Source organism: Anas platyrhynchos, chromosome 3 (genome assembly GCF_047663525.1).
Source record: "Anas platyrhynchos isolate ZD024472 breed Pekin duck chromosome 3, IASCAAS_PekinDuck_T2T, whole genome shotgun sequence".
NCBI classification, from domain to species: Eukaryota; Metazoa; Chordata; class Aves; order Anseriformes; family Anatidae; genus Anas; species Anas platyrhynchos.
In genome coordinates this window covers 110984040-111010035 of record NC_092589.1, presented here as the reverse complement: position 1 = coordinate 111010035, position 25996 = coordinate 110984040, and the positions used below count along the sequence as shown (strand labels likewise).

The window sequence follows — 25996 nt, the reverse complement described above, 5'->3', positions numbered from 1 at the left end:
TTTATGTCCCATTACTTTCAAAGATACTTTCAAGTGGAGAGAGACGTTAGATTTATTAGGTCTAATGTTAATAGTGTGTTTATAACCCCTTTTTGAAAACAACATTTTTGCTACAAAGAAATAATGAAAGATCAAGTTTGAATTTCCTTCTTATAGAGCTGTGACTTTTTCAAAGGATATTCTTTACCTTTCATAAGGCCAAAATATTCAGTATTTTTGCTTTAAAATCCAACTAGTTTTTTAACCCGATGGTAATGGGAGTTCATAATTTTGTTTCTTTCTCAAATCGCTCAAACTGTTGCCATGGAAATAATTCTATATGGAGATGGGTCAAAAGAAAATAATCTCTCAGAGAAGATTGCTACTTGAAAAGCACATAAATTATAATAATTTAATCAAAAGCATAAAGTAATCAATCTAAAAACCTATGCGAGTATAATAATTCAATTCAACTGCCTGATCTTTCTCTCCTATGCATATCTTCTACACTATTGTTAAAAATCCATTACTAATTAATCTGCTAATACAGTTTTCCAGGACACAGCCCAGTTGGCCACTGAAAGTATTCTGCAAAGGAGATGAGAAAGGATTGCTGTTAGATAAAATAAAGAGCGTTGTTCTCACACTTGCTTGTCACTTTGAGATAAATGTGATTTCTTCTGGATATAGAATCCTTTATCTTCCCCCTTTCTGCCCTGCTGTATTGCTGTGGGAAGGCTTGCTACACATAATCCCTGTCTCAGATGTGGCTTCACACCCATTGTGAGAATTTTATCTCCAGGAACCTGGTCCCAAGCCCAGCGAAGGAAAAAAAAACAAAACAACATGAATCTTTGGAAATAAAATATTGCTTTTATGAGGCTAGAAGTGTTTCTAGATACTTGTTGAATGGTAATCAATTTTACTATGGTAGCTTTTCATGTTAAAGTAAGGAAATCCCACATTAATATCACCAAGGAAAGACCTGATCATTTTAGGGAAAAACAAGCCCACTCCAGAGGTTCTGATTTACCTTACTTTTGCTCCTCTCACTCAAGCTCCTGTGAACACATGAGGTGTACCTGCCACGTGTCCATGAGCTGTGTTAATGGACATTTTCCCTGGGCCTTCTCCTGAGACATCCCATTGTCCTTCTCATCACCCAGCTCACTATCTATCCTCTACACATTGTTTTTTTCCTAGGTCCAGCTACATTTTTATTCAGTGCCCTTCACCCAAGGCTGTACAAGGTGTTATGTTTGAAATGAGCAGCAATAAGGCATCGGCAAACATTCTTCCCATTTTAAAGACAGCTGAAACAAGATGGATTTATTGTGTGATTTGTTCCTGGCTATTGAGGCCCCTCTGCTGGAAATGGGAAAAAAAATTGCAAAGCACTGAATTCCAACACTATCCTTCAATTAATGGAGAAGTGAATTCATGCCATGTCATTTCAGTTTCAAAAAAGTTACAAAACATAGAAGGATAAAAATGACAAAAATAAAACCCAAGTATCTTAGGATGGCAGGATTAATAAAAAAGATCTGAATGCTTATGATTGATGTCACTAATAGAGAAATGACTTTTACTTGCAGGGATGATATAGGGGGTAATATAAACTAAAATAGTGGAATAACAGGGTTATTAGGCCATTGTTTATCTGGCTTTAAAGCTGAGAAGGACAGGCTTTTACCTAAACTGGTGATAAAGCTTACATATATAGAGAGAAGCAGGAAAATAGGAAGTCTGTAAGATAAATCCTAAAATATCTCCCAGCTCTTGATATCGACAAGGCACTCAGAGCAGACAACATCCGTCCGGGGGTGCAGAGGGAAGCGGGGGCGGGATGGGGGAGGTCCAGCAGGGTTTTTTCCAAGGTCATGCATTGCCGGAGATTCCCCTGAGCCAGGGATGGACTGGGTAAACACAGCCCGAGCAAACAGCTGCGGCCTTGTAGAAAATCTCAAAGCTTAAAGGAATACGCTGGGAAGAGTTGGAGAAGTGAGGTTCTTTGGCACAAGAAGGCAGATCGAGCCATTATGAAACCTGCTCTGCCAGCTCCCCACCCCAATTAATGGTGTGGGGAACATCAGGAGATCATTCTCCTCTTAGGGAACACCAGTAGATGTTCCACCCTCCAGTGGAGGTGCCTAAATTTAATAGCATGAATATGGAATACCTCTTTGCCTTTCCTTCCTGTACCTATCGGTGGGGAACCAGGGTAAGTGATGGCTCACAAACATACATTCCACCTTGGGAAGGCATCCAAAATTAGGAAAAAAACTAGGCATATCTTTCATTCTCACTGAAGTTAATGGAAGCAGGCACATGTTGTAAGAGTTTTATATGCATTCCCAAACTGGAGTCAGATTAATATAGATGTTGACTTTTTAATCAAACAAAGCATTCCTGAAATAATGAAAAAAGTGATTTATTACTAATAAGAGTTTACAGGAGAGTTTTGCATATTTTTCTGAAATCATTACTTATTCTCACATGACAAGTCTGAATACTGATAGTTGGGCTTAATAACAGGTTACCTAAAGGATGCCTTGCTGTTCCTATTCACCAGATGGCTTTGGCTTTCAAGCAGAATAACAAAAAATAACAGTGTAAGAGCTCCTATAAGAAATTAAGATCAGTAATTCTCTCATGCTAAAATTCTTAAAAACATCTCAGACCTCCAAATAATTCATTGTTGCCATCAATCAGTTTAATAGCCCTGAAGAACATATATCACAGCTCTTTGAAACAGGTGACGTGGTGGTGACACATCCTCCAAATTATTCATACATTCACTTATCTTACTGAACTTTGTCACATAAAATTCAGTGCTTCAGGTAAGAAGGCAGTTTTGTCCCTGAAGGCTTTGGGTTTTTCTTCCTTATTGACCTACCACTGTAAAGACATATCGTTGTAAAAAAGTACTATCGATTTTCAGAAGCTCTTTGGAAAAGCTGTATCTTGCCTTCATTAATAATTGAAGTAGTAGTAGAGCTCTACATCTGGTAGAGAGCTTAGGTGATCTGCATTTAGTCTCCAAATGATTGAAAAATAAGGCAAAACTAAGGAAAAGGTGTAGGAGTTCAAGTTGATGCTGGGGTTTCGGTCTTACTCGTGTTTAGATCTGGGGGTCTGAAAACAGTTGCTGCCTTTCCATGGAGGTACCTGAACTGCACAGGCAACTCAGTATTTTACCTCAGGTGTTTTGAAGAACCCAAATCCTCCACTGAGTGCCTAGGTACATGAATTTAGCTAAGTCCACCTTACACCTAAACCTGCCTGTGTCTGGGAAAGCAGAAGTGCCCCTGTCCTCCCTCACTTCTTTCCAAGGCTCTTTGGTGCCTAAAAGGCAATTCCTGACCCATGACTCATTTCAGTGTCCCTTGGGCATGCATGCTACTTCAAACCCCTCTTTAGGACTCAGCTTTCCTACATATCTACAGGCTCCCTAGATGTCCCCCAGAATCAAATGTCAGATGTTGCAGCATGCAGCAGAAATGATGAGCAGCCTGTCACCAAGGCATGCTCTTGGATTTTTTACTGAATTTTGGCACCTTCAGGAGTTAGGCAGAGCTTGAGAGACAAGTTCTCAAAAACTTTTAAAAACATTCTGGTGTTTAAATCGTTCCGGGGCAGCATCTGGGATTTACGAGAAATCAGTTGAGCTCTGGGCTGGCAGCTTGGTCCCTGTGTGACCTGGAGGTTCTTGATATTTATTGTCCTGTCTGACGGATAAGGCTGCACCAATGCTACATAAACCTCAGAGGTAAAGAACAAAGTAAAAATCTCAGACAGGATTTCTGAAAGTTTTAAAACTTTTTCCATCGGGCTGTTCCCAGCAGGCAGAAAAATCCTGGCTGAAGAGTAAAGGCTCCTGAAATGAATAGCATAAAAAGATGTCTTTTATTATCTTGCTTCAAAGTACAGATCATGACCATTAAGTTATTCAGGGCTACAAGTTCCAGACCTCCTTTTCCCCCCTTTCATCTAACCAGCAGAGGAAAAGTCCCTAAAATCTTCAGCGTTTACCACAGCCAACGCATCTTTCTCTGGAACAAAACATAACCCTTCCCAAACCCCACAACCGTCCCGCAGCCCCCAGCCAGCCTGATTTCAGCATCTGCGCAACGTGCACGGTGACAAGCCAGAGACGGCAGTGTTTGTGTGCTGTCTCCTCGCTGACCTTTAGATAAGAGCAGCCTTCCCCTCCTCTGGTCAACAGGAAAAGCCAGGACAAGCCTGACCGGGAGTGCCCTGCAGCTTGTGGTGGCCTGAGGGCTGGGGGTGGGCCTCTGCCTGCACAGAGCCAGAGCCCTGTCACCACCCGATGGTCTGATGTGCAAAGTTAAAAACGTGAGCCTCAGCTGTACTGAGGGGCACCGGGCTGCTGGGAACGGTCCTGCCTGCCAGAAAGGGGTGGGAAGCCCTTTTTGAGGCCTGGTCCCTCAGAAAGCAGGGTTTGGGCATTGCTCTGCTGGCCCACCAGGCAGCTGGGACAGCCCCAGGCTCGTGGACATACCCATGGTGTGGGTGCATGGCCAGTGCCATCAGCCCCAAACACACAGGTGCCATCGATCCCAAATACACACACACTGCTGCTGTGGCTGTCAGGAGACCCCGGCCCTATCCTGCCCTCTGGTATGCAGGTGAGATGAAAGTCCCGTGGTCTTTTGCTCTGGGGGTTTGCTCAGCCCCTCTTCTGCTGCTTGGTGCCCATGGGGTTTTTTGGAAGTTTGCACCTTAGAGCCTGGTTCCCTGCATGAAATTTGGCTGAAAACACCAGGGAAAGGTGGGTCCTGGTCCCATAGGGAGCAAAGAACCCCACATCACAGCCATGCTGCTGCTGCCCAGATAAAAAAATGTCTTCACCCGTGTGGCAGGCAGGAATGTGGCTGAGGCAAGGCAGCAAATCCAGCAGCAGGGATAGGTAACCTCAGTGCTCATCCTCAGCTCCTCTAATTTGTTTTGATTCCATTGTGACCAGGTTGAGGGGCATCATGGATGTCCTGCTCTGTCCCCTGTCCCCTGCCCCTGTCCCTGGAGCACCTCCGACTTGTCAGCACACTCCTTCAGCACACCGAGGGGTGTTAGTGCTCTGAGAGGCCTTGGTGAGATGTGGTGTGAGAGGACTGCATGCTGATTTTCCACCTTAAATGAGAGCTCATTTGATCCCTTTTTTCAGACTTTCGCCTGTTGGTGTCAACGGCAGGAGATTACCTATGGAAATGCAGAGAAGCATAGATGAAACATAAACTATCCAATCTAATATATTAACATATTTTTGAGTGATGAATTGCCATTGCCTTGCAAACAGCTTGCTGCTACATCAGCCTTCTGAAGCCGCAAACATATAAAATGAGCTCTTTGCTAGCATCATATTCAGGCTTTTTTTGAGCTCCCTGCATTCCTGAGTGGTTCCCCAGCCCAAGCCATATATCACCATCATGCACTCACAAGGCTGAGTTAAGCGTGCCGCCTTGTGAGGTGCTGTGTGAGTGAGGAGAGCAGGTGGAGGCACCAAAGCTGAGCACCAACTGGCTTGTCCCCAAGAGGTGATGGGGCTAATGCCAGACAGATGGCCCTGTACAGGGTGTGCTGGTCCTGCAGCCTTTACGTGGCTTTTTAGGGGGCCTCTGCCTTACCTCATGGTCTAGGGCACAGCAGGATTTGGAGGGAGGAATGGTGTCAACAGCGTGCAGAAGAAAGATGCTTGCTGGTTTAGACCACCATATCCACCACTATGCAGCTGGGAGAGCAGACGTCCTCCACCCACTGCTTTTGGGCTTCTTGACTGGTGCATCTGGGGATTGCTCCAGACAGGGCCATGGCAAGAGCAGAGAGGGATCCAGAGAGGTCTGTGCCCAGAGGGCAAGGCAATGTCTGATTTTGTCAGAATCATCCCCCTAAAGTGGTGTAGGAGATTAGGGAGAGGAGAGGAGAAAAGGGGAGGAGGGGGCTCCCCTGATAAGCTCTGTGGGCAGCAATGGTGCACGTGCACGCTGGTGGCTGCCCGGCAGAGCTTTGCAGTGGCTGTGCCCTTGTTTTTGCAGCACAAAGCAGGGAAGCCCAGATCTCGCATGGAAAAAAAGAAAAGCCAATGTTTCCATCTGTGTGTGGCCACCAGGCAGCTCACAGGAGACAAAAAGGAAAGCTGTATCAGTGCAACTTTCCCAGACAGACAAGCCATAACTCAGTGAGCCTAAAGCTCCCACAACGAGCTTTCCTTCAGCTGCTGCAGCCTCCGCTCATTCATTTCCTTCCCTCCCTCTCCGCTGCTTCTTTCATTACCCATTACAAGACCTATTCATGGACATCCCTTGAAAAGTCCCATTTGTCCATGACTGCACCGCTCGCCTTCTCTTCCAGCTACCGGGCATTTTCAGCCAGGGGCCCCGTCCCAGGCAATAAACACCGCTTTGTCCACACACAGCACAGCCCGAGCACCAGCGCACACTGTCTGCCTGCGAGACAGGGGCTGCTCTGGCCCCAGCCAGCTATTGAGATGTCTCTGTGTGATGTTGCCATAGCTACCCTCCAACTAAACAGGGAAAGAGCTCCTTTGTCCCAGATGAAGGGCAGCGGAGTTTTGGAGCCCAGCCTGCCCGGAACGGATAGTGGGGATGGAGCTCACCCACAGCCTCTGTGCCGTGTAGTGTTGTGCCCAGAGCCGTGGGGCTGGGTGGACACAGAGGCAGGGGGCTGCTCGGGCACAGCACCTTTTATATGCACATATCTGTGTGTATGTCTATGCATACGCTCTATACTGTGGAGTGGTGGTGGTTGAAGCACCGGTTTGCCAGCAAAGGGGGTGAAACCTGAAATGTGGGGGACTTGAAATAAATCATTCAGGAGCCCTTCCAGCCCTTGGCACAGCCCCTGCATCTCCTGAAAAGGGACTGCAGCTCCCGACCAAACGTGGGTGTTTCCAGACCAGGCTCCAAGGCAGCTCGCGGCAGAGCCATGGGCACCGCCGCCTCTCCTGCCTCGGGCTCAGCAGCAGCAGTGTTGGCCCTGCACATCTGCACACATCCATTTTACAAACCCATTCGTGCCCAGTGCACTGTGTGCATGTGTCTTTGCAAACACTTCACAACAAAGCATGGCCACGCCAAGTCCAAGGATCCACGATGGACCACAAAACCTCCAAGGAGAAGGAAGGAGATATGTGCTTAAATGCAAAGTACAAGGGAGATTATCCCATAACTGATTTTTGTCTTGTTTTTGCCTCAACCAGACCTTTAGCTTGATAAAAAGTGATGCTGAGAGTTTCCACACCACGGAAGTGCTGCAGCCTGACGTGGGCAAGGTAAAAGCGTGGTGAGTGATGAGCCCTTGCAGCCTGTGCTTGATGTTTCTATGCTTGCACTATAATGCCCTGTGCAGACTTTACTTTCTTCCTAACTACACAAAATGAAGGGAATGTTATGCAGAGAATATCTCCCATTAAATGCAGGGGTTTTTAGAGAGGAGCCTTGGGGTCAACACACCTGACATGATGCCCACTCTGGGTCTTACTGCTGCCTACCATTGACTTCCTAAAGCCACCTTGTTTCTTAAGGGTGCTTGACAGTTGGACTAGATGATCCTGGAGGTCTTTTCCAGCCTATATGATTCTATGATTCTGAAAAGCAGGGAGAATTTCAGACCTCATGAGGCTGGGCTCTGGGGACTACATTCACAGAAATTCAGAGAAAAAGGCCTGGACATGTTCAGCACACATTTCAGCTAACATGTAAACTGATTTTGAAGGAAGGACTGAAGACATACAAGTAAAGGAAAAAATATGATAAAAATATAACTGGGTTTTACCAAGGTCGCTTGAGTCAGACTAACTCGATAGCTTTTTGGTGATAAGGAAAGAAAAAAAAATAATAAAACAGTAAACAAAGTACTCCATGGGCTTTTTTAGACATGAGAAATGCTTTAGATCTAATCTGTCTGGACTTCAGCAACACTTTTGATAAAAGAGCCACATGGGAAATTATTGTTTGTGTTGGAAGAAGCAGGGACTGGTTTTCAAACTGAAGGTCCCTCCGGAAACAGCCACGAACAAACACAACAGGTTCTGCTGGAAGGAAAACGTTAGGAGAGGGGAGACATAACCGGTGAAATTCCTCGGAGCCAATTTTAGTTAGTTTTCTTACGGAACAGAAAACAGGCGAGTGCTAATGATACTTGCAGACAATGCTGGCCTGCCAGGGATGTGGCCCAGGACTTTAGTGGCTTTTTTTGCAGCAAGGTGGAGAGCTTTGTTCAGCTGCAAAGCAGCCGCCAGCAGCCACATTGCACACTCACACAAGGCACCAAACGTTGTCACAGGTTGCACCAGGAGAGACTTCTGAGACAGCAAAAGCTGGTTTGTCCTCCCTTACACCTGTTTCTGGCAAAAAATGTGTGTTATCCTGGTCTTAGCTCAGGAAAATTCATTCAAACTGGAACAGGCTGGAGTGTGAGGAAGGCACTGAGATGTTGGAGGGAGCAGCAAGCACGTGCAGTGAGAGGGAATTGAATTAATCTGGCCGGGTCAGTCTGGTAAAGCAACGGCTGAGAGGCAATTCATTTGTGCTGTTAATACATCAAGAGACAGATAAACACCAAAGGGAAAACCTATGTAAGCTAAAGGCAAATGTTGGCACCAGAACAAATGTGCACCAGCCAGCCACAGATAACCTTAGACTGGAAATTAAAAGGAGTTTTCTAATCATGGGAGGAGAGGGCTTCAGCTGCAGCCTGGCAGGAGGAGCACTGCGGGCAGAGATGAGACCTGGCAATTCGTCTGTCCCAGTGGCTTATGACAGCAGAGACTGGTCAAACCGAACCACATGGGCCCCCAGCCCAGTTTCCTCACTTCCTAAATCCTTTTTGGGAAAGCCTGCCCATAATGACCACGAGAAGCAGTGCTCACACATGCTATTAGAAATTCAAGGTTGTGAAAAAATGCAATATAAATTTTAAAAGGGGGGTTCCACAATGTATATAATAAACTGTACCCTGAAGATGGTTTGGAAGGCAAGGAATTGTGGTAATTGCCCTGGTTAATAACTCTGCACATCCAATTTACTTCTTTCTGCTTTACCCATGTTTGTTTGTCTTAGCTATTAGTAGTATCTTGTTTATTAAATTAGTGTTCTTCAGCCTGTGGTCTACAGATCCTGGAAGGCATTAGTGCTACCTGCAAGCATTTGTGCAAAAAACTAATTAAGAAAAGGAAATCTATTGTCAGGAGCCCTATGTTTGCTCTAAAGAAATCTCTATTATAGAATTGACCAAAGCCTGAAAACAAAATAAAGCAGAAAAGCACCATGGTGGGTTGAAAATATTTGGGATGAGAGTTCCCATGATGTATGGTCTAAACACACTGAAAACTTAGATTAATTTATCACTATCAATATAGCCTTCAAGTGGAAATATAGCTATATCTTGTAAAGGTGGCTGATAGCTAGATATTTTGATACAAGAAATGAGCATTACAGGCATCTTATGCTGTAGGTAGGATTAGCTTAAGTGCTTGCACGTCTACGTTGATTTAAAAGTGTTATCACTCCCTAACTAGCATAGTTCATGTCCTCTGTAATGTAGCCCAAAGGTGTAGGGCAGTGTTTCCACGTTAAAATATATATATAAATATATGTATACACAACACGCAAAGCCTGCAGTTGGATAGCATATATATTTCCATATGAGAAGTCAGGGCAGAGTCTTTGCATGTCAAAAGGCAGAAAAAAAAATGAACTATTTCACCCTGCAGTACCTGCTGTGCTCTCACAGTGTGTAAGTCTCTTAGTCAGGGATTTGGGGAGCAGCTGAGAAGCCCCAGCTGTTGGGCAGGAGGAGGAATGGTGCAGTGAGGCAGCTGCTCTCTTTCAGTGCTACTTTTGACACTTGCCTTTCAGCCAAGTCATTCAACCCCATATGCATCAAGCATAATATTGCATAGCTTGTTTTTTATCTGCTATTTAGTCATGACCTAACAACCCAAAAGGCAAAATCCCCAGCACTATTCTAATCCTCCAGCAGAAGCATCAGGAGCTCTGAGATGTCTCCTGAGGCACAATTTACAAATCTGTCCTGCTTTTTAGGCATCATCTGCGAAGTTTGCATACAGATCCAGGGTTATTTGGACCAAATGGTTTGAATCCATTCCCAATGTTTGCAGTTTGAAGTTGGACGCATGTGCCAATTTCTCCTTCTTTAAAGCTGCCAATTAATTATAGGTGGTACTGGAACAGAGAGAGAAAATGAGACAATGTTTCAGGTTTGGGGCTCAAGTGAAGCAGGCTGATGTCCCTGTTGTGTCTCAGACAGGGACAAATCATTTAAGCTTGTTTTCCTATATCACTGTGCAGAAAATGTGATTGAGATCATGAGAGGTTCAGGCCACAGTGGTGGGAGCCCTACAGACAAGTTCCACATCTGCAAAGGTCTCTTAAGCCATGACTGATTTCAAAGGCATGCAGGCTCCTAATGACTTTGGTAGCTCTGTGGGTGAGAATTTGCATATGTATGTTGTGTATATATGCCAGCAGTGTATCTACACCAGGAAAGGAGTTCCCCCTCACTGGAGGACAGCAGAGAGGCAGGGGCATTGCCTTCACCATCCCTGTGGGAGCGAAGGACTGCAGCAACCAGGTACTTTGCATTAGTGCAAGTGCTGCTCTGCCACCACAGCTGGTTGTGGTGAGATGGTGGAGTCAGTCTTACCCTCTGGAGACATTCAAAACCCACCTGAGTAGCCCTGAGCAACCTGCTGTCACTGACCCTGCTCTGAGCTGGGGCTTGAACTACATGATTTCCAAACTCAGCCCTTTCTGTGACTTTGATATGTACATATGTGCAGATACACGACCCCCCATGTCTCAGATGTACTGCTGAGTTACAGAAGCTCCATGAACTACATCCATCAGCTGATGCTGGTGGTGCTCAAGCATCCATCTGCAGACATCTGCATGTGCACCGTAGCATAAACGTCTTTTATGGAGGCTTAAAACCTGCCTCAGTACTTCTTTCCAGCAGCAAACCACCACGGTTCTGCTGACATGCAGTAATCTGTGAAGCTGTAATATGCTGAGTAGGTTTCTGAGTCCTGCAGGTAACTGGAGCAAGGAGGAGATGTGGTGAAGGTCTGGCTAACTGATACAGAATCAAATCAATTTGTGAAAAAGGGATATAGACACATTCTGACACTTGCTGGAACACATTTCACTGGTGATTCTTGTGACACCTTCCCAGGTCTTTGTGAGAAAAATGAGTTTACAAAATTCTAATGAATAAATAAAACTTTTTAAAGATACAAAGAAAAAAAAAAACACTTTGACTAATAATACACCAATAATACATTAATGCACAAAGTATTGTCAACAGTAAAAGCTCTTAATTTGGGTCAACTAGCGATTTAAATAAATAAATAAACAAATAAAAAGCTCTTCAAGAAGATCGCTCTTTAGAAATTGAGTCCTGGGAGCCAGACTCACCGCTGAACTCCATCTGCTTTGCATCAGGTTGTGACACAAGCCCAGATCTGAGCATCACCAGGACCACGCAGAGCAGCTGGGGCTGACGGGGATGGCTGGTCCAACAAGCCTTCATCAATTCTCTGGACTTTTACACATTCAGGAAGGGTTTCATTTGTTTGTTTCGGTCTATTTCTTATTGCTGCTCTTCAGACACTGCAACAATGGTCTCACAGGTGCCAAATTTGCTGAGATGCGGGGTGGTAGGGTGACTGACCTGACCTCTCAGAGGAGGAAATTTTCTGCATAGAGGACAGTAAAGGGGGGACCCTGCTATGGGTTTTTCATAGGTAGCTCTGGGAGACAGTACTACTTAGCAGAGAAGTTCTGTGTTTGCCATTCATCCCCTTAACTGGCAAAATTCACCTTACCTCTTCTTCTCTGGCCATTTTTGTCTGTCTCAGACACCAGAAGGTCTCTGAGGACAGAATATCTTTTGCTGGACCCACAGGGCTTGTACTGCAAACAGTGAAGGAAGATGCTTGCTACGAATTTGAGCAGCAAAACCTGCCTCTAACAAGAAACTTTGCTGGTGCGGTCTGCGGAAAGCCTGTACACATAACCTTCTAGGATGAGACATTTAGTCAATACACTCAGTGTGGAAAGTAAAATGTAGGTAAGAGCGAGGAATGAGAGCTCTCTTAATCATTGTCATTGATTTTCTGGAATGGCTAGGTGTCTGTTTATAGGAAGGATGAGGTGACATTCTATGTTTATTCAGTGTCTGCTTTGGGTGGGAGGAGATGGCCGTGCCAATTAAGAAGTTTAATTAAAGCAGCAACCTTTCTGTTCCAGAGGTGGGAGCCTGTCATCTGTCAATTTATTTTCATGAGCAAGTCATTAAAGCAGGAGCTGCTGAGAACTTACTCATACAGCCCAGGTTTGCCATGCGTCTTCTCTGGCTGCTGGAAATCATTTTAGATCCAATATTGAGGCCTTTAGGTGATAAACTCAAGGATATGAGTCTGAATAGTTTCGAATTACATCTGTGATGTTTTACCGTGTTATTGAAATCTCCCAATAGCAGGGACATGCTGCTGCAGTCTATTGCAAGACTAATATACCTGGGTTTCATATATGTGTCACACCCAATACATCTTCAGGAGCACCCAATTCCCATTTTTGTCTTGCTGCTTGCAGTGGTGCTTACCTCTGCTGGTCATGACTGTTCTGCCTTCCAAAGTAACTGAGCCATCTGTACTGAAAGACAAAGCTTGTGCACCTGGGCCAGGTGAATCCCAGGTCAGCTCTTTGGTGCTCCTCATTGTCTCTGCGAGTTTCTCCAACCAACATGTGTGTGGTTTTTTTTCACTATTAGGATATCCATGATTCTTCCAAGACAGCCTACAGACGAGTCTTTGGGAGCTTTGGACATGAGGAGATCAAGGATGCAAGAAGCAAAACTGGTCTGCCCCCAGGAGCAATACGTAGTCTGGCTTTGTGGGGATGTGTCATAAACAAAACAGGCAGAAAGGTCATCACCGTTTTGGTGTTGTTGGCTTAGACATCTTCATATCTCATCCTATGTCCAATGTCTATTATTCTGTGCAGAGGAAAAAAAAATGTTTTGTGGAAGTCAAGAGATCCCTCCCATAAATGCCAGTCCAAAGAATTTTGACTTGCTTATAGACACAAATCAGACAAACCCTGTGTGCTCATGCCGGTACATGCATGGATTTATGCAGGTACACATACGTGTCTATGCATACAAACACCCATGCACAAAACACAATACATAAGGAGTCGCCTTAAGTAATTTGGAAGTTGGCCTAGTCACTGAATTGACAGTGATGTTAGGGAAATATTTAGACATTGGAGGGGACTCAGAAAACATGAAGAAAATCAAATTGGCTGCTGGGAAGGATGTGTCTCCTGCGGAATGACAGGAAGAACCAAACACCTGAGGTTTTCAAAGGCAATTCAGAGTGGTAACTACACAGCTCCCACAAAAATAAAGAATTATATGGCTGAATCTTCTGGTCCATTACTGGTCTTCTCCATTACAGCTGTGGCTGAATCCCTCAACCTGCTTTGAAAAACTGATCCAAGCATCTGGGCTAGTCAGACAATAGTCAGACAATGGTAGAAGAGCTCCCTGCTGGAGATTGTGCAACACCAGGACTGGAGAGCCAAAATACAAGCTGATTCAAGCAGGTATAGCTGGAAGCAATGAAGTTAAACAGAGAATTAAAAAAAAAAAAAATGAAAAAAAAAAAAGCTGCAGATTAAATGCCAGAAGTGCTTTTTCCAAAGCCAATGTCTATTAGCTTGGAGGACATCATCCAAAGAGAGTTATGGAATCCCCATTAGCCGGTCCTTTTGAAAGCTTAGCTACACCAATAACCTTCAATAATACATTTTTTGGAAGAAGCTCATATTGGCAGAGAAACAGGAGGTGAATTAATAGATCCTTTCTGGCTCTGACTTTTATAACTCTTCACGTTGAATCCTAATACAGGAGGTTATCTTTATAGCAGGCAATGAAAGATTTTCCCTGTAGATTACCACTTGAAAAGTACATGCTGCACATCTTTAAAGTACAGGACATTTTATACCTTCATTTGATTTGAAGTAAGTGGAAGACTCTTCAGCCAGCTTCAAGTTAATATTTTAGCAAGAATCAATGGCATAATTAAACTTTATGGATGTCCCTCATCAACAGTTCCACGTGACCAAGTTTACAACATGGTGGTACTTGGATAAATCATTTTGTATTTATGGATGGCTCATAAAAAGGCGGGATGAGGAGTTAGCCACGAGGGATGATGGAGTAATTACAATGAGTGGAACAGTTTTAAATGCAATTTGTTAATAGTGCTATGAACCAAAATGTGTTTGACTTAAGGGACAGCACTATCTCATTAAAAAGCCCCTCATGATGAGGCCTGGTTTTGGGGTTAGCCAGTCTTATACATCACATCCAGAAGGGTGTTCCCTCCTTGTTTTATGCCTACACTGGCTCAAGGTGTCAACATTTGAAAAATGATCCAATTGCTAGAATCATTCTGAGATGGTTTCTTTTTCCCAGTTGAAACCACAACGGGATGTAGACTTCAAATGCAAGTGCCTAAGTCAGGCATCATAACAGATGGCTGTATTCCTCTGCACATCAACCCCAGCTTTAGCATGGCTTAACCCAGTGGGAGCTCCCTGGGATGGAGAAAAGCCGAGCTAGGATGACCCATACCAAGGCAGGTCTTTGTGAGACAGCCTTTCTTGCAACCTGGAAAAGCAGCTGGGTTTAGGAACCACACAGCTGCTTTGAGAATGTTTGGATCAGAATAGGACAGACCCCCGAGGGGAGGCAATGCCTCAGGAGGGTGCAGGCTGATTTCCTACCCCCAGGCCTCCCTTTCTGCATGGGTAGAATTGAGTCCCAACAGAAGTACAGATTCAATGCAGCCGGACATGGCATTTTCTCTTCCAGCCCAGGCATTTTTGCCAGACACTAGGCAGAGGCAGCAGTTGATTCCCATGAGAAATAGCCATCTTGCCATGTAATTGTAGAGCAGCAGCTAATTCCTGATTAATGGCAGTATAAATGAATTCTGATAAATAGATGAGGAAAAATTAAAAATGAACAAGCCGAACATCACTGGCACAGCTCACTGCCGTCTACTGTGACAAATGCTGTGCAATCCCTGCAAGGTTTTTTCCTCACTTCACTCCTACTGCTTCATCATTGCTTTCTTTAAAGAAAGGCAATGGTTCCTCCTGATGAGCACCTTTGTTAAGACACAAGTCTTAAATGAAGGTTTTCTCTCTGCCTAATGTACAACCCTTTTATTACTGACACCTTCTGCTCACAGTGCAAGCATTTTCATGGGGTCACACTGGCAAACTGCAATTGGATTGCGAAACTTAGGAGCTGCTCATACCACTGATCTCAAAGCAAGTGAGAAGATAGAAGGTGAATGAAGAAACAGGCTGAAAGAGAAAAATGCGGGGAGGAGAGGAGAAAGGATGAGTAATGTTATAACTTGCAACACTGGAATAACTATCCGAGTTAATAAAACCTGTAGTGCAGAAGCAAGATTTAATAAATTCCTTGTAAACCTGGTGTGCTCCTTACACATGTGCATGTGTTTGGGGAAGAGGGGACTCTAGGCAGCTGCTGGCCAAAGCATAAACACCTCTAAACTGAACACTTGTCTATTTGCTGCTATTGGAACAGCACACTTCTAACAGGGAGCAGGTCTGCTGCCTCGAGTCCTTGCAGTGTTCTGAATGAATGAAAACCATTGAGATGAGCAGCCAGAGTCCCGTGCTCATCCTTGAAGATGCAGAGCCCTAATGTTAAAAGCATCATCAGTATTCCAGTTTTCTTCCTTAATGTGAGCCTTCCTCTCTGCGGGAAAAAGATTTCAGATACTTGTGCTCTGATAAGACAGCGGCACCCTGGCCTGTGCTGTTTATACCAGTGGCCTGCAGCTTTGCGGTGGTGCATGTCAGTCTTTGGAAAGTCTGAGATAAACTCATTAGAAAAGGTACCTGAATTTCTTTAAGCACAAAATTTAAGTTTGAGTTTTCTCTGACCTTCACCTGGTACATAACTACAAGCCTAGCTGAACGCTAGCATATTTAAATCTGGAGTGCAAACACAGACAGCCTTGCAGTGCTTCCCTTTTAAAGGACTGTTTGGGTTTTGGAAACCAGCCACGGACTGAAAGAAATGTGTTCATTGTGTTTCCACCCTAACTAACTGCTGCTAATCTGCTCAGAGGAAAGGTGCCCCTTTTTCTGTTCGCTGGAGGCTGCTATACCAAGGCTCGAAGTTCTCTGTAGGGAAAATAGCACTTAAGAGCTGAGATCCACTCCGAGAGGCATTTTGCCAAACAAAATGCATCACTACTGTCATGCCAGGGACCCTCTCACTTTGCACGTCTTAAAGCATCCAGAAGAGACTTAATTACAGCATGGCTCGTATTCTGTTGAAGAGGTTGCAAATGTTCTTGGCTGGAATTTTTTGTTTCATCAAAGAAGATTTTCCTTACCTCCTCATGAAACTAAGCATTCCCTGGCAGCTTTAAAGCACAAGGTTAGCAGCCGTGCTTTCTGCCACACAAATTCTTCAGTTCCATCTCCAAATATTTCTTGTTCATTTGGAAACATGCTGAAATTATAACCTGTTTCCAAGGACAACCAGGTCCCCAGTGGCAGCTTTACAGGCTCCTCCAAAGAATGATGCTCAGTGTCATACAACACTGAGTAGAGAAAGAAACTAGAATCCCAAAAGGAGCCTAAAATCCCCAAATTTGAGTTGCTGTGGTTGGTTTCAGAAAAGATAGGGAATGAGTCCATGTATAAGTCCAAGTAAAGGAGCTTCCTTTACTTGAGCCTGCGGTCTCTGGCTACTTGAGTTCTTCTTTGGGTGATGGCACAGGGAGCTTTGCCCCACCACTGCTCCTTTCTGACACCTCAGCTCTTGCTCAAGATCTCCCAAAACATGGACATAATTTACCGTAGTGTTATTAGGATGGTGCATCCCAACACTTGCCTGAGATTGGCATTTCGAGAGTAATCTTTGCTCTGAATAAAGCAAAACAGAGTCTTGAACCCATTCTCTTTTACTGAGTGAGCAGAGTATTCACTTGGGAGTGACTGACTGCCAAGCTTACTGTGGAGCTACAAATCTTTATTTGACCCAAACTAATGTATTTCCATTAAAACCTTCCATTTTGAAAGGCTGATATGTAACATAAAAAAAATAATAAAATAAAAAAAAAGTTGAAAAATTCTCAAACAGTTCTATTTTGGATCTTCTCTCTTCCAGATATCAGGCTGCTGTGATAAAACTGGAAGCCTTTTGGTATAATTTGTAATGTCTTAGACGCCTCTGGTTTAGAACGAAAAGCATTCCTTGAGATTAAATAGAAGCACTTTGTCAACGTTTTGGAGTTTCCACTCAGTGAATACAAGGATTAGTTCAATGATCCAGCCAGCTCAGCTCATTGCCAATAAGAACATTACAAATACAATACTAAGAAGACTTTTTTTTTTTTTTTCAACTTTTGACCTCAAGGTAGAAATTTCAATGAAGCATGAATACAGCTGGACAAAGCTTTCATTGGGGGCCTGAGTTATTTCCCTGCTTAAAGCCAGCTGATACGTGTTTGTTTGTAATACCTCTTGTGGCGATGTATTAAGCAGAAGAGTTAACCTGTGTCAACTGATGATAATGTTTAGCATTTCCTCCTGGGAGAGCTTGAGAAATAGGTTAGGTAAACACTGTACAGATTGCAGACAAAATGGCATGTTTGCTGAGGGGCCCTTAAACTGGTGATGCACGAGCAGTCTGGATAAACTGGTCTCTTCTGAAACAACAGGCCTTCACTCCAGCCAAACATGAAACTGCTTCTTCCAGATGAGTTAAAGGCACCAGCAGAAATGATGCTATTGGGTCGGTCTTTAGGAACAAACGGAAATGCTGCTGAATTCCAGCTAACTCCTGTTAGCCTGGGAAGAGTGCAAACAGCAGGTAAATGATACAAACAGTTGATGAGATGGGGAAGTATTGTTCATATGATTTTGAGGAGGTCAAATATGCAATGTTCCCAAGTGGGTCATTCCATTGTACTTTGCTGTTTGCCAAGCATTTCCATCAGAAGATTTTTATCTTTTTATTATTTTTTTATTATTTTTTTTTCCTATTCAAAACTGTTGGATGTTAGGCTCAGTATGTCTGGAACATAAAGGTTGTGTTAACCCTTTGCTACCAGAACACAGGAACAAACCACAGGAACAAACCACAGAAGCTGTTTGTGACCACACAAGATGGAAACTGACATATCCCCATTGGATGATTCCTGGTTTGTGCAGTGATTACCAGTGGGTAGGTCTCAGCTAAGACCAAGGTCCATGAATTTCTGTACACCTATGTATCACCAGTGAGCTTCAACAGCAAAGAGGGAACATCCTTGCATGTTCCTTGTTCATGGTTGGAAGAGCTTGATCTGAAGAGCTTGATCTCATGGTTTTGAGTTTACTTAAAGTTTATTTATTCACATAATTTTGATTTTATTTTATTTCTGAGGTTATAGGTTTATTTAAACTCACTCCAAAAGGGTGCAGGAGCCGTCACACAGTTAGCAGGAGACCATTTACTGCTCCCTCCCCTGACACTGGTACAGGCTGAGCCATCCTCAGCTTGAAGCCAAAGAGATGGCGTAAGGCCACCCCAAAGGGCAGGCGGATGGAGCTGCACTTTTCCTGCATCATGCATACTCCTGCAATGCATGAAATCACCTGGGGCTGACAGCACTTAATGCATTGGATGGGCAGGAAAGCCATGGGAAAGCCACTTAATGCATTGGGTGGGCAGGACAGCAGCCTGTCCTTGACACGGGCAGCTCACCTCCACGGTTATCACAGAGCCCCACCAGATTTGAGGGTGTGCAATTGGAAACTGTCTGTGTTTCCCTACAGGAATGTGTTTGTGGGGATGGGGGAGCAGGATCGCAGCCCGCTCGGCACATGCATTATTGATTGTGAGCTGGGAGGTTTTATGTGCCAGGCGGGGGGATGTGAAGCTAAGGGAAAGGGATATTTCTTCTACTGTGGTTACCGCTTTCGCATGGATGTCGATGCAGCAGAAATATTGCAACGGGTTTATAAATTATGGGCGTCCAAAAGGAAAAACTGGTAAAACCTCCCTTTGTCCTCGTGGCAGTGTTTGTTACGCGAAGATGGATTGGTTGCTCCATTTGACGTGAGCGATGAGGCCAGCATTTTCTCTCATTATAATTGATCATGTAGCATACAATGGGAGAAGACATTTCGCCAGCAGGTCTGTATTCCTTGGCTGCAGCACTGCAATCTGTTATTACCTATAGGAGTGTGTAAGGAGAAGCTCTGAGCCTGTGCACCCCTACCAGGAGGTTCCCTGGGCTGCCCAGACCTCTGGCACGCAAAGGTCAACTTCACCATTGTATCACTGCGGATATTTTTGTGCAGCCTGTTTATCTTCAGTCCCCAGGTCATTAATAAACATCCTCTTTCGAATACTTTGGACATCTGGAATATGGCTTGCCTGTCTTCTGAGACAATGATATCCTTTTAGGCTGGTAAGGGAAGGATGGAGAGTTGTGTTAAAGATCTCCTTCTTTGGAAAAACACAGTTGAAATCATCTCTTTTACTCCCATTAATTCATCCGTCAGTTGGGATTCCAGTCTGAGGGTGCGTTTACGCAGGAATCTAGCTTGCACATATACACAGCCCCACAGGTATCACCTCCCTGTCACCACCACTCCAAAATGTGGAATTTGCAGCCTGAGGGCAGGCAGAGTCATTTGGAGAAAAAATAAAAAATAAATAAAATTAAAAAAAGGAAACAAAAGCAACATCTGTCCAAGTCTAATTACTAATATATTTGCAGCAGAACGATGAGTCTAATAATTTTCAGTTCTTCTCTTTACTTCCTTTAATACTTACTTATACAAAAACAAAGTTTTTTTTTCCTTTTTTTTTTTTTTTTTTTTTTTTTTTTAGTGAAAAATAGCCAACAGATGCAGTTCTTCTTTCAATAGTCATAAGGAACACAGAATGGCATCATGGGCCTGTTCTGCTTGTGGGGGTCAGCTGCAGGGCTCTGTGAGTGGAATTTGTCTCACCATCTTACACTTCTACTTGAAAATGAGCCAAATCTCAGAAGTGTCTTTTTCTATGTACGAATCAGAGAGGGAATTTACAGTTCCTAGTTCAGATAGAGCAGGCATCAAGATTTAGGAGAAATGTATCATGACCCTAATGGCTGCAGCACGATGTGATCTGAGCCCTGAAAATCTCTTGGTGCTTTGAATGAACCTGGTCTTGCGTGTCTCCATGCTGCAGCATCTGGAGTGACCAGTGGGGTGGTGGGACACAGCTCTGGGTGTTCACACCCAACCCTACATTGTCTATTACATCATAGAGTCAGAGAATCATATAATTTCCACCAGACCAGGTTGCTCAAAGCCCCATCCAGCCTGGCCTTGAGCACTTCCAGGGATGGGGCATCCACAGCTTCTCCGGGCAGCCTGTTCCAGTGCCTCACCACTCCCAGAGAAAATAATTTCTTCCTAATATCTAATCTAAATCTCCCCTCTTTTAGTTTAAAGCCATTACCCTTTCTCCTATCCCTACACTCCTTGATAGAGTCTCTCCCCAGGGAAGGTGCAGCTCTCTTGGCTGACTGTCAAGCAACCCTTAGGATACCTGACTTGTTGGATCAGCCGCTCCTGTTGGGCTTGAGTTTGCAAGGGAGATCACAATGTTTATCTCAGATGGAGATACCATAAAACACTTCCAGGATTTGCAGCCAGAAGTTGGGTCTCAGCCTTTGGTCTAGCATCTAGTTGAGGAGGTTGAAAACCTCTTTGTCTGTGCAACCCAACAAGTTGGGCATGCCAGCAATATGACAGATTGAGCAGGCATGGCTCTATCTTCATCATTACACTTCATTTTCTACCTCTAGAGGTTTTTGGTAGGAACATTTTAATGAAGCTTTCATAGAAACAATGCGTGGGCTGACTGGACACAGTGGTGTGTGCAGCCACACACCCCACTGAGGACATATCCACAGCATCTGCTTAGAAATGGTACCCAAGCCACCACTGAAGTTTGGGCTGTGTGGGCTGTACCTGCCCCCAAAAACCTGAACAGCCTATGTAGCACTAGCAGTTAATAGAACACCCACATAATCATTGACTGATCATTCATTAGCACTCAATAAATTATGAAGATTGAAACCTCTGACTACATGCTCTGCAGACATCTGCCCTGATATAACTTCTTAATGTTCTGGTACAAATGGCAAAGGCTCTGGGCTTGTGTATTTCAGCAGGGGGCAGGGGGCTGTAGCTCCATCCATCCATCCATCCTGGCCTCCCCTCCCTCCCAGCCTCACTGCCAGAGGCCATCCCCACCCCAGCTTTGCCAGATTCCTTTGCCATAGCTGTTAAAAATAGCCCAGATTTAACCAACCCTGTTAACCTCACAGAGAGGAGGTGCCCTGTGCTCCCCACATAGGAGAAATTCCTGGGGAAGCTGATGGAAGTCTTATCCAGGTCAGAAATATGGCTTTTCTTCCCACATCTTTTTGCCAGATCACATCTTTGTTTACTGCCTCCAAACCACAGACATGATCATGAAAATTATTTGCTGACTTGCTAATAATGCCACTGGGGCTTGACTAATTCCCCTAGCCTGTATGAATGGTAATTCTGAGAGTTCAGGGTTGTGTTATATCCCCTCTTTGTCTGCCTGTCCATGCTCCCAAAGCCATAGAGCTGTCCTTGAAAAACATGCAAATAAATCCAGATCATGCTTGCTCTGGGGAGTTAGCTAATCCCAGACTAAAATGGCCAGGAAAATTCTTGTGCTAAAATGGCCACACACCCCAAAACATGCCTAGCTGATGCTTCTCACGGCCCCAAAGACACTGGGAGATGCTGAAGCAAATAAGCCAAGGGCAGCAGATCCCCCTGCTAGGGTCTACTCAAGAGGGGAGAGAGGGTGCAGCCCAGCCTCCTCTCCCACCACACACCCTGCCAGACTGGGAACACAGCAATGGGAAAGAAGACACTCTAGTTTTCTGTGCATATATATCCTAATGCATGTTTGAATAGAAAAGTCAGCTCCACTGCCTCCGTGTGACTAGAAAATTTTGTATTGTTTCTGTGATGTTTCATCTGCCGTGATCTTGGCTTCTTGGGGATTTATCTCAGCTCCTAATGTGTTTAGAATGAGATAACTCTTGGCATGCTCTTTTCCAATTACCTCGACAGGATCTATCACTCTAGAGATGGCAAATGAAATGCAGGACCCCAATAAAGAGTATACATTTCCATGGCATTCGTATAAGAAAAGCCATTTGGCAGATGATGCATTTGTTTTTAGTGTTCCAAACTGTTGCAGACATCATGGATCAAGGTTTGCCGAACAAAATTACATTTGCTGGTGGCTGCTTGGGTATGTTAGAGTCAGATGAGTTTGCACTGGCTTGATAGGGAGCAAGCCTGCTTTATACAGAGACGTATCATCAAGTCACACAATTTATGGACTTTCGGTGGTTGTGTTCTCAAGGCTTTGAGCCTTGGGGGAAGTGCACAACTCCCTGGTAACCTGATTCTCTGCAGAAATCAATACCCCCCCTCTTTCAAACGAGGCACTTAAACAGAGGTCTTGCTCATTTGCTCTGCTTAAGGATCACAGGACACCCCTCTCAAGAGCTATGCCATTAACTAGGGGCTCTTGGTCAGGCTCCAGCCCCGCGATCCTGCACTGTGTCGGTGGCTCTGTGCTGCTGCTGAGAGCAGCGTCATGCACTGCAAAGCACCCCCAGCACCACGGAGCTGCATTTCCCTCATCAGGGATACAGGACTTTGTGTGACAAATTTCCCTGGGATAATAGCATCAGAGAAAACCGGCCTGAAAGGGAATTCAAGAGGTCACAGCACAGATCCCTCACCCCAGGACAGGATCAAGGGTATTGAAGCTAATCCTGACAGGTGCTTCTCTAATCTGTCTTTAAAAAAGACAGTGATGTGAGGACTACACAGCTTCTCTAGAACATTTAGCTCAGTGCTTCATTATTTGTAGGTCAAGAAAGTTTTCAGTCAAACTGAAATCCTTTTGCTGCAGTTTGAGTCCATCATCTCTGACCCTTTTATGGGCACAAGGACAGACTATTCCCTTCCCTTCTGCAGGCACTTCTGCCTTGTTTCAAATGTTTATCTTATCCCAGAAGTCATCTGTCCCCTGGACTGATGTTCCCCAAGTCCTTTAACTCCACAAGCCTGGCCTGCTAGACCTTGAAACATTTATAGGATTATAGAATATCTGAGTTGGAAGGGACACATAAGGATCATCAAGTCCAACTGGGGGGCCCCAGGAGTCCCCAGAAAATCAATCAATCAATCAATCAATCAATAAATCTTGCTGTTTCTTTCAGAAGCTCTTTGAGTTGCTCTATTTCCTACTTCAAGTTCAGTAACCACTCCACATGAGGCTCCAGCCAAGTTCTGACCAAGGACAATGTTCTAGCTATCAGTCTCTGAAGAACCAGGTGACCAAGGGATGAGACTGTTCAAAGTTGTTACCATCATCAAGATGAAGGTCCTTAACAGTTCACTTACAAGAAGCCTTTGCATTTCCCTTCATGCCGTCATACCCAGCACCAGGCTGAGAAACTGGTCCTTGGGGACTCTGAAATGTCACTTTGCCTCTCTGCCTTGGTGCTCCCTTCCAGCTCCAAAACAAAAGGAAGAATTATTTTCTGGACATACCAACATTGACTAATAATGAGAAATGCTACTAGAAGGTGACTCATGTAAGGGGACCATGAGAGCAAAATTCAGTCAGTTCAGGGAACTGATACAACAGAAGACATTTTTTTTTTCTTTTTTTTTTTCTTTTTTTTTCATTTTCTCTTGTGAAGTCAACCAGATCTCTCCCCTGGTAGTATAGCTGCTTGACCCTAAAATGTCACAGGCTGCCTAGTGGGAACATGTATCCTGAGCCAGGGAAGGGAAAATGAGGATTTTCTGCCCCTTTTAATAGTCTAATTTACGCTAATTACGTTTTTGAAATTTGGGTGATTGCTAACCAAATCACCCACTGTCTTCTCTGAGTCCTTTGATATAAGCGTCTCCTCCACTCCTTTACAGTGTGCTGGACATCTGCAAAAACCCTGCTCTGCCAACATGCAGAGGCACAGAAAGATTTCCTTTCTGTTTTCAGAGGATTAGAGGATCTAAAGGTCCAGGTTATTTCATTTGTATAAAAAAAAAAAAAAAAAAGTCCAATTTTGTGAGATATATGCAAAACAAGAAAATAAAAGTACCAGGTCTGAAAAAGGTAATTTTTCATAGCTGCCTTTTTTCAATTATACAGCAGCTGAGGCCTCTGTGTAGGCAAAATTTTCCTTTAAGAGTCTGAATGCTAATATGTTTCAACACAAAAGAACCCTCATCGCTGTGCTTGTTAAACTTCAGTCTTGACTACTCCAGTGTAATGAATTTATTAAGCCATGACAGAATTAATTGCATTAAAAGCACAGGCTCCATGCTGTCTGACTATATAATAATTGCCATTTCATTTTGCTAGGTTAGGCTCTTCATGGACTTTTTCTTGCTAAATTTTTACCTTCTAATATAGCCTACAAAAAAAAAATATTTTTTTTTTTGGTGGAACACATCAGGTATTTATCAGCATGGAAAATTAATTATCCTTTAAACAGTGACTGCCAATAATTTAAGTGCTGAAGTCCTTTAAATACTGACTCTATGCTGTCTATGCTGGGGTTTCACATGCCTCCCTTGGCCCTGCTGCTTTGAAAGGTTGGATTGCAGCCAGTGGAGATGCTTCTCCTTTCCAGTGCTTGGGCACGTGCCCCAGTCAGGATCTCTGTCCACAGTGGGGCAGGATCCAGTCAGCAACCCTCCCATCTTCACAAAGCAAAGGATGAAAACTCAGCCACTGGGCTTGGGTGAGGACTTTGGTATGATGAAGTGCCATAGCATTAGCTGAGGGATGCTCTAAAGGGTACTGACCTCAAGAGTTACCCCAAGGTGGGGAATCTACATCTAGAACTTCAGCCTGCAACTTCTTCCTCATCCTAGGGCTGTCTGAGCTCCATCAGTGCCTCATGTTTTAACTTCTGAGTTTCTGCAGCATCCATAAGGAAGCAGGCCCAGGAGGCATTCAGGTGTTGACAGAGTCAAGCACACAGATGTGTAACTTGTACCTTAGCCCAGCCAAGGTCTGTGAGCTCCTTGACTCCTGGATCCCATGAGAGTGCTCCAAGAACCCTCAGTACTCACTGTCCAAATGCAAGCACAGTTACACTCCTTCCGTGATGAGCTGGCAGTGCTCAACTCGAGACCAGCGTGGATGGAAACACTTGCAGAAGCACTTTGAGACCCAGGCTCTGTGCTACAGGGACTTAAATCCACACTTCAGCTCCCCAGGAGAGTGCTCTGAGCACCAATGAATGGGACACAAAATGAATGCTGGTGGGTAAGGATCAGGACCAAGGCATGCTCCACCCCTTGGGAGAAACTGGTAAGGTACTGGGAGAAGGGAATTGTGACCAAAAAGTGGTGAAGTCTCACTATCCCCTTGCCCGCTACGTGTCCCCTCTTTCCCTGTGTGGGGACCAAACCAGAGCCAGGACAGTCTCTTTTGCTGACTGGGAACTATTTTCATTTCCAAATACACTCCGGGAGATAAAATGGAGCATTACAATATTAGTGCAGACAGGATTGCTTTAAATAGTTGCTTGGCTTATGACAAGACTATGAGGAAGAAGGGAGTTGCAGGTAACACCTGCTAACACAACAACAGGCCCTGCTGATACCTTAAAAGCACACGTTTCCTCAGGGCTATGACCAACAAGCTTTTATGAGTGTCATTCATACTGTTGTGACATCAGAGCTACATCTAAAGAGCAAACAAAGCAATGCCAGGACATTTTCTGTTCCTTCAGGCAGCTAGCATGGTCTTGTTGCATCCAGACCATTGAACC

General features: G+C 44.4%; 1 long non-coding RNA gene across 3 annotated transcripts in view; it reads right to left on the bottom strand.

Moving 5' to 3' along the window:
• The window catches only part of LOC119716383 (uncharacterized), a 50323-nt gene that overhangs the window by 6864 nt on the left and 17463 nt on the right, over window positions 1-25996 (bottom strand). For 2 of the 3 annotated variants that reach the window (XR_011808588.1, XR_011808590.1), the window contains one exon: window positions 12643-13035. The exons of the other annotated variant lie outside the window; for it this stretch is intronic. This is a non-coding gene — a long non-coding RNA (uncharacterized lncRNA). The remainder of the gene's footprint in view (window positions 1-12642; window positions 13036-25996) is intronic. 3 annotated transcript variants of the gene reach the window in all.